This window comes from Maniola jurtina, chromosome 12 (assembly GCF_905333055.1).
Source record: "Maniola jurtina chromosome 12, ilManJurt1.1, whole genome shotgun sequence".
In the NCBI taxonomy this organism is placed as follows: domain Eukaryota; kingdom Metazoa; phylum Arthropoda; class Insecta; order Lepidoptera; family Nymphalidae; genus Maniola; species Maniola jurtina.
Window position 1 is genome coordinate 4,118,738 of NC_060040.1, and position 11,532 is coordinate 4,130,269.

The following is an 11,532-nucleotide window of genomic DNA, read 5'->3' on the forward strand; positions in this document are numbered from 1 at the left end:
AAATATACGAGAGTTCCAAATGCTCCCAGGTCTGAGAAGAGCCCATAACAATTTCACTTTGTTGTCTGTCTGTCTGTCTGTCGTGTATGTCAAGAAACCTATAGGGTACTTCCCGTTGAACTAGAATCATAAAATTTTCAGGTAGGTACATCTTATAGCACAAGTACGAGTATTTTGTATTTACATCACAAAAAAAAATAAAAAATTTTGTACGATGCTACGAAACCCTTCATGTGTGAGTCCGACTCGCACTTGGCAGGTGTTTTAAAGTATAAATTGTTACGGCTATACTCACTTCAGTTCCAGTTTTAAAACTTTCGATTATTTGCAACTTGCACTAAGCTCGTCAAAGTTTAAACTAAATAAAAATAATATAAAAGTTCTTTACTGAAGTTTTCTAGTGCAAGCCGCAAAGGACACTGCTTATTTTTCTATCTGTACATAAAAATAATATTAACATTTCCAAGAACTCTAGTACCTATCGAGTAGGTATTCACACAACGTTACAGTCTTCAAAGGCTAAGTTAGTAAAGTAAACCTACAGGCAAGCGTGAGTACTAACTTAATGTCATGTTGGCCATGTCCAGTCGATATTGAAATGTGGGTGGCAAAACTAAGTCCCCTTTACAATGGTTCAAGATCCCAGGACTGCTAGACGTTACTTATTTTTAGCCCCCGACCCAAAAAGAGGGGTGTTATAAGTTTGACGTGTGTATTTGTGTATCTGTCTGTGACATCCTAAACCGATTTAAATTGTTTTTTTTTGTTTAAAAGGTGGCTTAATCGAGAGTGTTCTTAGCTATAATCCAAGAAAATCGGTTCAGCCGATAGAAGAGCTGATAACTTTCAAAAAAGTTATCAGCTCTTTTCTAGTCACTGTAACCTTCACTTGTCGGGGGTGTTATAAATTTTTAATTTACACTTGTCTAATAAACAAAATGTAAGAAATGTTATTAAATACTTTAACATGCGCATATCTGCTAGCTTGTGCCGACGACTGTAAATTAAAGGTATTAGTTGCAAGTTACGTAAAACGAAAAACCCACTTTTCTTAACATTTGAGTGCTGATTTTTATTCCTATGTAAGTTTCCTGAGTATCATTAAATATGTTATATTTGCGAACTTTAAAGCGGCTGACATAAATTAAGGTTGTTGAGGAAATAAGTAACGTCTGGTGGTCCTGGGATCCTGCTCTACAACTATGCATGCGGGATAGAGAGCTGCAGCCTGCAAGCTCGCTCCATATTAGGACATGCAGATTTCTCTTAAGATATTAAGTCCTATCTATTTAATGTTAAATGTTAGGAATTATTAAACCTAAGTATTTATTAACTGAAAGGCATTTCGGAACAGTACTACCTACTAATTGATGATTCAAAAGTATATAAAAAAAGTTCGTTTTAATAAACTCTTTCTATCGCCATTTCTATAGAAATAAGAATTTTTAGCGTTCTGTTCCGTTTTCTCAAAAGGAAAACGGAACCCTTATAGGATATAGGATCACTTTGTTGACTGTCTGTCTGTCTGTCCGTCCACGTAATTACGTAATTTAATAATTTACGTACGACGTAATTTTTTCCATGGATATAGATAATGACCTGGAGAGTGGTATAGGCTACATTTTATCTGGGAAAGTAAAAGAGTTCCCACGGGATTTATTTAAACCTAAATCCACGTGGATAAAGTCACAGGCATCGGCTAGGCTAGTAATAAACAAATTCATGCCTACCTACTATAATTTTATTAATGTTCAACTGCTAGTAAAGGCTCAAATCTTGAGAGGATAATCTGCATGCCCTAATAAGGACCAACCTGCAGTCCTGTATCGCGCTTAGGGCCCTTAGCGCCGCCACCCACATTACAGGCTAGACCGCACGCTAGAAACATATTACACGTATAGTGCATATATTTTGAGAACGCACTTGCTATATTTGCTCTTTGTCAACTACCATGTCAAAAGTAAGAGTTAAGTCCCCCGTAGGTACCTTAGGCATGACAGGTGATACACAGAACAAATACTGCGAGTGCGTTTTCAAAATTTATGTACTACACCTAAGGTCCAGTTTCGCGTTTTAAGCAATAAAATATTATAATTGTGTTTATATCACCAAAAAAATTAAAATAATTATGTTCACGACAAAATAATTAGTTTACTTAATTGATATGTAGATGACGGTTTACATCATTAACTTGCAGTAAAGCACATAAAGCAGATTTGATTTATTTGATTTGGTTTGATTTATTAAATAGTAATATCAGACGTACCCTTCGTGTGCGAATCCAACTCGCACTTGGCCGGTTTTTGAAAAGGATTTTTATTTAAATTCCTATTTATTCGTTATGTAACTAGGTATTGCGCAATCAGGTCAGGCAGATTTTTTATTATTTCCAATTCGCGTCGAGATACCAGTTCAATAAATCAAGTAGGATACCGTGTAATGTACACCGTAGCTCCCCGAAGAGGCATAAATTCGTTTTTGGTTTTTAAATAAATCATTGATGTGAAAACGGAGATTTTTTTGAGAACCCAACATTATAATGCAAACTTTATGATATCATAAAGTCACCGAGGTAGTAAAAGTTATTGTGAATCGGTCGCAGAATGTTTTATTCCATCCACCCATCTATCTGGCGGCTGGTGGCAAGTGGCTGGATGAGGAAGATTGATGATGATATTGGTGATGATCCATTAATGAGCCCGTAGTTAAGTGGCACAGCTGGATATAAACCTTTGGAAGAGTGGGCTTCCAAACACGGTCTTCCGCCATTTTGAAGATCGTCAGTCCAGTAAGCTAGAGGTCCCAACCTGTGCTTACCGGTACGCAGTCTTTACTCCAGAAGGCTCTGCCCCAATTTTTATTATTCCATGACAATTTAGTTGCTGTCTCACCTGGTGGTAAGTGACGGTACAGTTTTAGAAAGGACCGATCTAACTTTAAAAACTAGTTTAATTAAACCCGTACCTCCAATCGGCTTCATACTGAAATAAAATCGTTTGGCGGTACTTTTCTTCTGATAGAGCGGTTACTAGCCACGGCTGAAGCCTCTCACCAGACCTTACCAGAGACAAGAGACAGAGAATTTAGAAATTATAGATTCCCAAACTGTCCATGCCCTGAATCGACCACGGACGCCTCGTCAACAACTGGGGCCTGTGACACGCGGAGACAGACAGACAGACAGTACAGGGACATTATTAGGGTTCCGTTTTTATCCTTTGGGTACGGAACCCTAAACGAAGTCGATCTCCATTACATTAATTTAAACAAGTGTAAATTAAAAATTTATAACACCCCCGACAAAAAGGTTACAGTAACTAGAAAAGAGCTGATAACTTTCAAACAGCTGAACCGTTTTATTTGTATTATAAGCAAAGAACACTCTCGATCAAGCCACCTTTCAAACAAAAAAAAAAACTAAATTAAAATCGGTTCATTAGTTTAGGAGCAACGATGCCACAGACACACGTCAAACTTATAACACCCCTCTTTTTGGGTCGGGGGTTAAAAATGTCATAATCTACGTGCTACGTGATAGGAGACAATATGGGTGCAGTGTAAACATTAATACAATTCGTCGACCACCAAAAACTTTTCAACTTCTACGTTTGTGACTTTCAATACAATAAAATCTTACGACAGGTGACAAATGACAAACAGAAAATCTACTTCCTTTATCCAAATCATATAATTTACTTAGCACCTAATTTGGATATAATGATCGCGTTTCAGTCAACTATAGCAAACCGCAAACTAATAGGCCATATGTTTTACGCCTCAATGTCATCTACTAATTCGACTTTGATAAATAGGTTGCGATACTAATACCTAATCTTGTGGCCCCTAATAGTTGTTCAAGTCTCATGGTTTTCACGCCTCGGAACAGATGTCAGTATTTATAATAATTTCTTGCTGTTAATATTTTTTGATATAAACACCTACCTAATATAATACAAACAAAAAAAATTTAAATTTATTTATTTCATAGGACAACTAGTATCTCTACGTCTGTTTGTAGGTACCACCGGTTCGGAATGGAGATTCTAATGAGAAAAGCTGTGAAGAGTTTTGGCAGTTACTCTTTCATAAAGAATTACAATATTGCAAGTGTAAATTAAAAACTTATAACACCCCCCGACAAGTGAAGGTACATACAGTAACTAGAAAAGAGCTGATAACTTTCAAACGGCTGAACCGATTTTCTTGGATTAGTAAAGCTAAGAACACTCTCGATCAAGCCAGCTTTCAAATAAAAAAAAACTAAATTAAAATCGGTTCATTAGTTTAGGAGCAACGATGCCACAGACAGATACACAGATACACACGTCAAACTTAAAACACACCTCTTTTTGGGTTTTCTTCACACAGAGGGAAAGATTTGGTTTACTAAATCACATCAAGATAGCGTTGTCGGTCATTAACTTGCAAATTTAAACTGGTTTGAGTTTTTTGTACAATGAGCCCTTCGTATTTGAGTTGGACTCGCCCTTGGGTTTTTTTTTTTTTTGGAGAAAACTCACGGTTAGAAAGAATCGTACAACAATCGTAGTGGCTCCCATAATGTGGTTATTCACGCCTGCAGCATATGTTTAATGTAAGAGGGATCCTCAATTGATTGACGTGACGTCTGGTTTCTTAGTCTTAAGTAACATACAGACAGATGTTTATTTATCATCCTATAAGTAATTCATTATAGCTAATAAATGTCGTAACATTCTTTGGAATGGTAAGCGATCCTTTTCTTTTGGCGGTGATGGAATTAAGTTTTATGGGCATCTATAAAAATGATACGATTTTATAAATAAAACAGCTTTAATGGCTCCATTGACTTATGTGTTGTTATGAATATTTTAAGCAGGACTTACACGTTACGGTCTATCGCAGAACAGTGCTTCTCATTTCGGCTCAGCTGTTTATCTTTGATTTATACTTTACATTCAAGTCACTGTCTTTAAGTTGTCATCCATATTAATATTATAAATGCGAAAGTATGTCTGTCTGTCTGTCTGCTAGCTTTTCACGGCCCAACAGTTTAACCGATTTTGATGAAAGGTACAGATTTAGCTTAAAATGTTCCGGGGACTGACATAGGTTACTTATTATTCCGAAAATCAAAGAGTTCCCACGGGATTCTTAAATGCTCACCTGTTTAATATATTTGTTTGAAATTTGTTACAGAGGTAGTTTGCGTTTCGAAAATTTGCATAGGTAACTTTTTATCCCCGAAAAGCAAAAAGTTCCCACGGGGTTCTTAACCACGCGGAAAAGTTGCGGGTATCATCTATATTCTAGTACAATAACATTATATTGCATGTTTCGTGAATGCGATGAACGTAAAAATTGATGCCACATCTGTGTTACGTTTTGTGTGGATTTTGAGATAATTCTTACAATACTTAATTCACACTTGTATTCGTGCTCCGATCTAACTAGATTAATAACCGTAAAGTGTATGCCCAGCTTTACAGTTTTCGAACCTTCAGTTAAGCTTTTCATAAATAGATTTACTTACTAATGACTATTGCTATTACGATTAAGTACTTTTGTGTTGTGTTTAAGATTCATATCTTTGAACATTATTAAAAGCTTTCGTTTTTTTATTCGGTGGAAAGTTAGCCGTTGATTGCGATCCTACTTGGAGAAAAATTAAGTAGTCTATGGAAGTGGGGTAATAAGGGGTACGGCAGTTTTTATCTGCCCATACCCCTATTGTTTTTACGTACTCGTAGCACTAACAACGTATCGGAACGTAAAATCGCTTGGCGGCACGTCTTTGCTGGAGCGTGCTCAAGCCTCCCACCATCAAATGAAGCCATTTAAAAAAATCCTGGTTCGCTAAAAAGCTGTAAGTAATAATAATTTAAAAGATTAAAAACTACTGAGCTATATATTTCTTTTTTAATTATAGCCAGTGTCACGCGGGATCATGTCACGGAACTAACGATATACCCCATACATCCTGATTCCTGTTCCGACATTTATAAGTTATTGTTGGAATAAAGCAACTTACATACATATAATATGAACCCGAAAACATTTTAACACCTTTTGTTTGGGTGGTCGTGTAATAAGCAGGTGAAGTTGACAGTTGAAACACTTCGTTTTTTGGAGAACTAAGGCGAAGATCCATAGAGCGCACTTGACTGCTCATGCAGATTTAAGTCACCGTTAAAACGAGACAGCGTTATACCGCTGGCATAAATCTGTCTCGTTTTAACTGAAACTTAACTCTAATCAAAGTCAAAGTACGATCTACAGATTTCAACTTAAGTTGCTGGCCCATTATCTTATAATAACCATACATAGATTAAACATAAACGCATAACTCCTACATGTAAGTATTAGTTACACAAAACCCACACTGGAGTGAATGGATAATAGTCTATTTAACAGTTTATTGTACGTAATAATTGGCATTCATTGCACGTAATCTAATCGCGTCTCCCTTCTTACCTTCAATGATCTCACAATACTTCTCAAAGAGGCTGAGCTAAGTGGGTGGTCGCATGTACCCAGCACAATGAGTCGCTCATACCAAATAACGATAGCGTTAAATGAGTAGTGACCAAAGTGAGTTAATTGTCCTTAAAACACTCTTCACACTAATATTATAAAGGCGAAAGTTTGAGTCTATGTACGTGTGTATGTTTGTTACTCTTTCACGCAAAAACTACTGGATGGATTTTGCTGAAATTAGAATGGAAATTACACCATGGATACAAAGGCTACCACCTTTTATCCCAGAAAATCAAGGAGTTCCCATGGGATTTTGAAAAACCTATATCCACGCGAACGGAGTCCCGGGCATCAGCTAGTAATAGATATTTTAAGTTTAATTTAAGTAGGTATATTAAGGCTTACTTAAAATTTCCACGCGGATCCCTTAAATGAATGAATTAATATTTAATTATAATTACTTATTGCTAATTTTAATTTTATAATAAACTACATAAAACACATGACAATAGTTATTGACAATATATTATTTTATTTCAAATAAAACTCACTTATATTAAATATTATTTTAACTCGTTATTTTGTTTTTTAAAAGTACGGCTACTAAAGTTTTATATTTTTCCGCTATAAAATTGTTTTGGGTCAGAGCCAAGTTTTTAACTTCTCGTAATAAAAATGTACAATAATTTCAGAACTGCTATCAAGTCCGGTATGGTCTAGTGGCTAGGATACCTGGCTCTCACCCAGGAGGCTCGGGTTCGATTCCCGGTACCGGAAAACATTTTTTTTTATTTTTACGAAACAAAAAGTCAAATACTTTTTTTACTTTTACTTTATTCACTTTTTATTTTATTTTATTTTTTATTTTTTTATTTTTTTGGAGACACACAGTATTAACAGTAAACAATAAACAAAACAGATACAAAGCACACACACCAAAACAGTCTCCAAAGAAAAGTTAACACAGAATTAAACACACAATAGTCGGGAAAAGAAGGTACATAGAAAAAGAACAGAAAATAGGTGGATATCATAAATAATAAAGTAAAAACAAAAACGAAAAAAAAACTGACTAGTGAAGCTAGTCAGTTTTGGATATAATGTCCCTAATTGCAGATTTATATTTCTGAAGAGAGAGATGAAAAATGTCGTATTTTGAAAATTGCTGATTGAACTGGTTGCAACTTCTTCTGATAAATGTGTTGGTAGCATGTTTTGTCTTACTTGGTGCTATGCAAAACAATTTCCGATGCCTAGAGTTAATCCGTGGACATCTTAAGGATATTTTAGAGATTAAGTATGGAGAGTCAACGCCGTTGTTCAGGAGCTTATATAAAAGGGTTTGATCTCTTTGAATACGTCTGCCATCGGGTGAAACTGGCAAAGGGGGAATGTCATTACTGTTACTATTTTGAGATATGTAATATGAAAGTCGTTTTAGAAACCGATTGTGGACTCTTTCAATTTTTTCTTTATGTACCTTATACTGAGGACTCCATACCGTGGAAGCATACTCCAGAATAGACCTAACAAACGAGTTATAGAGTAGTACAAGTGTAGACGGCAATTTAAACTCTTTGGAAATTCTTAGGACAAATCCCAGCATCCTATAAGCTTTACTAGATATGTGGCTGACGTGTTCATCGAAAAGCAACTTTTTATCTAATAAAACGCCAAGATCCTTCACCGAGGACACCCTGGTTAAGATTTCATCTTTTAGTTTATAATCATAGTTGATAGGTTTACGTTTTCTTGTGAAAGTTATAAGATTGCACTTTTTTATGTTCAAAAATAGTGAGTTTTGGGAGCAATAACGACAGAGTGAATCTAGGTCCTTTTGTAAGTCAATACAATCATTTAAATTTCTTTCTAATAAAATGAACTATAGTTTTCCAACATAAATTAGTGAGATCAATGTAAGCTTTTATAATTACAATCTCAAACATAATATACTATAAAAGTTTGTCTGTTTGTCTCTATATTCTGTTCGTTACCAATGCATTCACGCACCGTTGATCCGATTGAGTTGAAACATTGTACAGTTGTTGTTAGGACTTATGGAAAGGTTTTTGAGACACAATAAGCAGAGCTCTAGTTGAAGTGCAAATTGCAACACATTCTGGACATGTTAGTTTCTGGTCGTATGGATGTGGTAAGGAAGTTCGTATGACTCAGTTCAATTTGGAAGCGCAAAAATTTAATCCCTCGGAAAGATTTGACTTATCTAAACAGGACGCAGCATTGTCCATATGGTCGTTCGATTCAATAACACTTGAGACGACCGCATTTACTTACAAGAGTTTCTAGGGTTCCGTACTTCAAAAAGGAAAAGTAACCCTTATAGGATCACTTTGTTGACTGTCTGTCTGTCTGGCCGTCCGTCCGCCCATCCGTCTGCCCATCCGTCCGTCCGTCCGTCCGTCCGTGCGTCCGTCCGTCCGGTCCGTCCGTCCGTCTGTCTGTCTGTCAAGAAACCTATAGGGTACTTCCCGTTGACCTAGATTCATGAAATTTGGTAAGTAGGTAGGTCTTATAGCACAAGTACGGGAATAAATCTGAAAACCGCGAATTTGTGGTTACATCATTTAAAAAAAATTAAAATGTGTTTCAATTTTCAAAATAAGATAACTATAGCAAGTGGGGTATCATATGAAAGAGCTTTACCTATACATCCTAAAACAGATTTTTATTTATTTTTATGTATAATAGTTTTTGATTTATCGTGCAAAATGTTGGAAAAAATACCCAAGTACGGAACCCTCAGTGCGCGAGTCTGACTCGCACTTGGCTGGTTTTTTACTATCGGTTCCGGCGCCGAAAAGATTTCGACCATAAAATATTCGAACGGCGGGCGTCTTAAATTTTGTTAGACAACTGAATGCATTATGCTAATGCCACGGTTTCCTGCTAAAGATCCTGTTTCATATGGAAATAAAACGATCGTTTTTTTAACTGTCCGGTAGTTTTTTCGTGAAAGAGTAACAAACATACACACACACACATTCAAACTTTCACCTTTATAATATTAATGTGATGTGTGCTAATCTAACTTCCTATGCAAATATATTTTCTGTTTCATACTCGCAGGACTTCGAGTTCTGCAGTAACTTAAAATCTGCGTGAAGTCTTATCACAAGTAGCAGTTAAGTAGTTATGAGTAAGGAACATCGATTTTTAAAACTCTGAAGAGTTTATTCTTTATTGTACTGGGGTCTTTATAACCGGCCACGTAGCGAAGAAAAGTTTGCGTGACGTTTGATGGCAGTCCCATTCTTGCATATTGAAACATTTCGTTGTATTAGATATCCTTTTAAATTTGAAGAGGGCAGACGATCAGGCGAACCACCTGACACTGTCAGACTGACAGTAAACGGTCACTGCCCAAGGGCAAAATGCATGATGGTCGTTGACTGATTGAGGATAGGATTTTTTCAAATTTTGGATTTTAAACACAGACATTCATTAAATAATCGGAATTTCGGCATCGTGGATGCATCAATGCTAAATGGTATGACGATAAACAAGAGAACTATTATATTTTGGAAGATTTCTAAGATAAAATTTGAATATGTATATTGTATACCTACTGGTATGGTGGTAAGATGGCGAGGAACGGGTGGATAAGGAAGGCAGAGGGTCGTGTTTGGAAAGGCCTTTATTCAGCAGTGGATGCATACGCAGGCTGATGAAATGGAATGGAATGGAAATATACTGACTAATACAATCATCATCTTCATCATCTGAAGTCTGAACCCATCACCGGCCCTCTACTATTCGATGCCCTCTGCTGATCACGGGTCTCCTTCAGGTGAGAAGTATTTAGGCCAAGTGTGGGTTGGCTTGTGGAAGATGTGTGAAGTTTACTTTTGGAGAAAACTATGGAAAACTCGTAGGCATACAGACTTTCTCACGATGTTTCACTTCACCGTCATAAAAGTGGTTAATTGATTAAAATTAAAACACTGCTGAATGAAATGACGATAAACAAGAGAACCATAATATCGTGCAATCTTAAGTGAAAAGATATAAGTAGGTATACCATGGACAAACACAATAGATCTAAAATAATAACTTATCAAAATCTATTATACGAGTAGAATAAAAAGAATTCTGATAAAATACCTGGATAACGCTTCGCAGAGAAGGTCCCCCGAATACGCCGAACCCCAGCAGGAATGTAGCGAAAAATTTGCATGAGAAATTTATTGGGCGATTTAAAAAGAAATCTATTTCGTTTGTCACGTCAAAATATAATTTAGATCCGTCCTTATTTTTATGGAGACGTTTTAGTAATTTAGAGGAGCTTGAAGTTAGAAGATTCCAAGAACGTCATATAGAAATGATTTAAACGTCGATTCACAGACAACGGTTTGGAGTTCTTACGAGTAGTTTAGAGGCTCTAGTGAAACTTTTAGGGTCAGTTTATACCGATGAAGTAAAGTAGAGTCGATTTTTATACTACTACGACAATAATCTACATAAACTGAGCGTTGTGTATGTTTATGTAATTTGTATTCTGAAAACATAACATGGATGTAACTCAAACGATACGGCACGCTGCCACTTTTATGCCCTATAGGTACCATATTAAACAAAGGTTAGTTTGAGTGATGCCGTATATTGGCTTCACTTCACTCTGCCGGTGTGTGTTGTACTCTATAATAAACTAATTGAGTAGAATCTATGAAAGAGTAACCGTCGAGTTTCTTGATGTTTCTCTTAAGAAGATACAGTTTCTGGCACGAAGGGCGTTCCGAACCAGTGCCTGTAGTAGATTCACTCGATGACACAAAAGTTTACTTATTTAAATAAAAGTCTTTCTATTTCTATATCAGTGACCACTGACGCTAATGTGTACACAGCTTTAGATTACAATGGACGTGGAGCTCTAAGGAGGTCTTAACTCTAGAGTTAGAACCGTTAGTTACAGGATCTAGGCCTTAAGGCCTGATTCGCACGAGAGCAATTGGGCCTTAACAGGGCTCTCTCCGTTACTCGTTTCATACAATCGTAGTTCCAATTTCATTTAAATATTAAGCAACTAAAGTCCATGAAATTTTGCAGACATATTCTAGA

At 36.3% G+C, this 11,532-nt stretch overlaps 1 non-coding gene across 1 annotated transcript; it reads left to right on the forward strand.

Annotated features, from left to right (window-relative positions):
- The first annotated feature begins 7,161 nt into the window (after positions 1 to 7,161).
- Positions 7,162 to 7,233, forward strand: Trnae-cuc. The gene has a single exon. It is a non-coding gene; the product is annotated as a tRNA-Glu (tRNA).
- Positions 7,234 to 11,532: the final 4,299 nt, after the last annotated feature.